This window comes from Gossypium arboreum, chromosome 4 (assembly GCF_025698485.1).
Source record: "Gossypium arboreum isolate Shixiya-1 chromosome 4, ASM2569848v2, whole genome shotgun sequence".
NCBI classification, from domain to species: Eukaryota; Viridiplantae; Streptophyta; class Magnoliopsida; order Malvales; family Malvaceae; genus Gossypium; species Gossypium arboreum.
In genome coordinates this window covers 44,190,553-44,195,465 of record NC_069073.1, presented here as the reverse complement: position 1 = coordinate 44,195,465, position 4,913 = coordinate 44,190,553, and positions in this window count along the sequence as shown.

The following is a 4,913-nucleotide window of genomic DNA, read 5'->3' as shown; positions in this document are numbered from 1 at the left end:
GAATCTATGTACCAAAATACATTGAATTGAGGCAATCGATACTGAGAGGCGCATAGTGGCTAGGACTTAAACGAGAGGTTACTGATTTTGTGGGTAAATGTTTGATTTGCCAGCAGATTAAGGCTGAGCATCAGTTACCTTCGAGTTTGTTGTAGCCAATTAAGATTCCACTTTGGAAGTGGGAGCTGGTGACTATGGATTTTGTTAGTGGGTTACCCCTCACACCCACTAAGAAGGATTCTGTATGGGTCATCATGCATATATTGACCAAGTCCACCCATTTCATACCGGTTCGTACTAACTACTCGTTGCAGAAGCTGGCTAAACTGTATGTTTCTGAGATAGTGAGACTGCATGGGGTATCGGTTTTGATCATCTCTGATAGGGATCCTTGCTTCACGTCTCGATTTTGAAAAAAGCTACATGAGGCTCTGGGTTCAAGGTTAGACTTCAATACTACTTTCCATCCTTAGACAGATGATCAATCTGAGAGGATGATTTAGATACTGGAGGATATGTTGAGGAGTTGTGTGATTGACTTCAGAGGCAGTTGGGAAGAGTATTTACCATTGGCAGAGTTCGCTTACAATAATAGTTACTAGTCAAGCATTCAGATGAACCTTACGAGGAACTTTATGGTCGTAGTGTTGCACTCTTTTATGCTGGAATAAGTTGGGCGAGCGATGAGTTTTGGGACCTAAACTGGTTTCTGATACTGGCGATCAGGTCAGATTGATATGGGATCAACTGAAAGGAGCATCCGATATAAAAAATTCTTATTCGGATTTGAAGCGACGTGAGAACGAGCATTCTTTGGGAGTTTACGTTTTTCTTAAGGTCTCGCCATGGAAGAAGCTACTGAGATTTTATTGTAAGGGCAAGTTGAGCCCTAGGTTTATTGGACCCTATCATATACTGAAAAGAGTGGGATCGGTTGCCTACCAATTAAAGCTACCTTTAGAGTTGGATCAAATTCATGATGTTTTCCATGTCTTAATTTTGAGGCCCTACTGCTTTGATCCAACGTATATTGCTCTAGTAGAGGAGGTCGAGGTTAGATCAGATCTGACTTTATAGGAGGAGCCAGTTCAGATATTAGATCGCGACATAAAGATTCTGAGGAGAAAATCCATTCCATTGGTTAAGGTTCTATAGCGTAATCATAGCTCTGAGGAGGCCACATGGGAGCCTGAGAATGCAATGCGTCAACAATATCCTTATCTATTCTGATCAGGTAAAATTTCGAGGCCGAAATTTTATTTTAGGGGGATAGAGTTGTAACGCCCGAAAATCTCTTATATTTATTTTTGTGTATTTGTGATATAAACCTGCATCTGCTTCAGTGGTTATGTGTGCTGGGGGTGTTTGAAAAGTCTTAGGTTCAAGCTTTATCTTGAACTAAAGTTTTTTGTTTCAATTAAATAGAGCCTTGCTTTTATTCAGTAGGCTTATAGTTAAAAGTTCGTAAAAACATGTCAGAATGGGTCTGTTGGTCTGGTGGATAAGTGGTGTACTAAAAATGCTAGAGGTCTTGGGTTCGAGCTGTACTTGGATATTATTTTTGCTGTTTGTGGATTGTAGGAGTTTGAGGTGTGGTAAAATGCTGAGTGTTTGAGGTGTATGGGGAACTAGTGGACGGTTATGGAGTGTTTGAGGGGTGTGGGGAAGTGTGGGAGCGAATTTAAGGATAAGTGGGAAGATATTAGGGGATTATGGTGGAAAATATCCAAAATCTGATCAATTTTTTTCTTTTTGAAAAAAAAAAGAGTTAGTTTTATCTCCATCTTCTTGATTATTTCTTTCCCCATCTCTACCATTTTCTTTTCGTAATTCCTCCCCTTGTCGTCGAATTCTGCTTCTCTTCCCCCACCTTTGGCGTTTCTTTTTGTTTTCATTGATTCAATCGTTCGTTTGTGGCAACCTTCGTTTTCATCTATTCGGTATGTGAAATAAGGTGGAATTGTTTTCCTCTCAACTTTCAATTTCTCCTATTTTTACTAGAAGTCTCTTAACGTTTTCCCTTTTCTTTCCCTAACCAAACCTTTGCCAGGCTTCTTGCCCTTTTCGGTTCTTTTCATATCTACTTTCTTCCTGTGCATTGTTCTCTTCGCCTTCTCAGTAAGTTTAGTCTTGAGTAAACTTTAAACTGTGATGTGGACAACTATTGATATGGAATCTTTTGGTGATTGGGGGTTTATTAAAGGGTTGTTTATCGCTCATAAATGTTCTGGTGGCAAGGTATTCTTGCTACTCAATTTAAGGTAATAACTTATCGCTCGAAAGTGAATACCTTGTTTAGGGGGTTTGGATGTATTCGATAGTTTAGTCATTTAATGAAGTGTATGTTGATAATTTTAGGTTTCGGGAGTGCTCGGGAGTTTTAGGCGTAAAATCCAAGCGAGTGTGTAACCACAACACTGAAAAAGGTAATTAGCAAAAAGCTGAAAAAACAGGGTTGTCGACGCAACACGGGCATGTGGTCGCCCATGTGGCAGGCCATATAATGGAACATGGGTGTATGATCAATGAGACAGGTCATTTATGATACATAGGCTAGACCGAACTGGGCCATGTGGGCTACACGGGTGAACCACACGGGTGTGTGGGATTTTTGGGTCAGGCCACGTGATCCACACAACCAAGGCCATTTTGGGCCGTGTGGGCCACACGGTTCGACAACATGGGCATGTGAGCCCATCTCCACAGTTTTGTTGCTAAGGTTACACGGGTCGTCCGAGACTATTATGAACCTACTGAAGGGTCGGTAAGCTTACCTAGACCCCTAATTGACTAAAGTGATTGTATGACTGATATATATGTATTTACATGTTAGCGAGCATGATGATATTTAATGAACTGATATTGTATGCACTGTTTCCATGATATAGCATGTCATTACTGTATGTTACATTGTCTGGGTTAGGGGTTGGTATTGTTCAGAGGAAGTGTACTGAAAGGCCTCGGGCCTAAATTACTGGCAGCTCAGCTACAAACCACTATTTAGTGTCGCATTCAGTACTATTTAGAGTGTAGGAATGGGTAGGTTGATTATATCCCCACATGGAGTGTAGGGTTGGATGGAGATGATGTATAGAGGCTGGCTGGGTAGGAATTTTATGATTGTATATCGTTACTGTACTGATTGCTGATACTGAAATGGGCTAAGGCCCTAATTGAAACTAAATCTGAAACTGAAAGGGTTTCAGCCCAAACTGTGACTGCATTTTGTTTGCTTGTTTTATATGGGGAATAGACACTGAGTTTTTGTAAACTCATCCCTCTGATTTATCTATACAGGTAATCCCTAGGCGTGGGCGGATCAGTGCTGCGGAGTACTCAGCGATGGCCACACAACCTTATTTGACTCTGTTTCGTACTTAATTGTGATCTTAAATTTTATTTGGGAATTTTATTGTAAATATGGCCTCTACAGATTTTTCTTAAATTTGAGATTTTTATTAGTTATGGATTATAACTACTAGTTTTAGGAAAACTCGAGTTTTTAAAAGAACCAAACGTTTTAACAAATTACCCACGAATTCACAAACTGTTTTAAAAGCTTCCGCACAGAATAAACGTTTTGAAAGCTTTTGAATGATTAATTAACACGATAATAGAATTAATAAGTAATAATGAAAAGATTCTAAACAAAAAATGTTTAAAGTAAAGTTACGATTTCCAACCCAAGTTACGATTTTCAAACACATTAACATGTGACACTGTTAGATTCAACCATAACGACCAGACCGGGTTTGGGGTGTTAAATTAAAAATAACTAAATAATTCATTTCTAAAAAATTTCATGGTATTCAATCAAAATGGGACCTAGTTCGAGCTTATAGAACATTTAAACAAATTAGGAACAATTTTGAATTAAAATGAAACTTTTACAAAATTTTGAGTAAAAAGTGAAAATAGGGGTTACATGGTCATGTCACAGAGCTCAGCTCGTGTGGTTCACAACATGCCAAACTATGTAACTCATTCTGCCCATGTAACTCAGGGTCACATAGTCGTGTTGCCAAGCCATGTAATTATCTAAGGTCGTGTGGATAAGCCTACACCAAAAATCAAAGAGGCTACATGGCCGTGTCGTGCAACTGTGTGGGACACATGACCATGTGTGCCCAAAATACCTTCAAACACAAGCCAATTCACTTACAATTTCTTAGACACCAAACCATGCATTTACCTCCAAATTAACCTTTCAAAAATGTACCAAAACATACCAAAATATACTAATTTACATTCAACTTATGTGCCTAACTAATATGCCCTCATTTCAATATAAACAAAAACAAAAAAATTAACCTTATTAAATCATCAAATAAATTCCATATAACATATGCCACAATCAACCATTTATAAACTTTCTAATGCTAATATATTCTAACCAAAGTAACAAAAGATTACTAAAACAAAATAACCATTTTAACAATAAATCTTCAAAGAAGACATCAAATGACAAATTACCATTTCAAGACACCAAATACCAAAATCAGATTTACCATTCAAATGGCACAAATCATCATCTCACAAAATAGAATCAATATGACATAGCTAATTAATTTTACCACATTCATCACAAACTGAACATCATATACCAAATTTATCCATAATATAAAACCAACTAGAACTTTGAATTCATCAACTCAAAACCCTATATACATGCCACAAAACTAAAATAAATAAATCAAAATCTACTGAGATAGAAACTTGGTAGTGTGAGCCTTGAAGTTGATCTGTCCATTAAGTTTCGCAAAACATTAACTACAGAAAACAAAGAATAAAAATTATTGCATAGAGGTACCATTGCATACATTATTTAATATTATTGCATTTACATTCAATAACATATTTTTTTATATCAATGACATATCTTAGCAAATTATGTAAAGATCATTTTCAAGTTT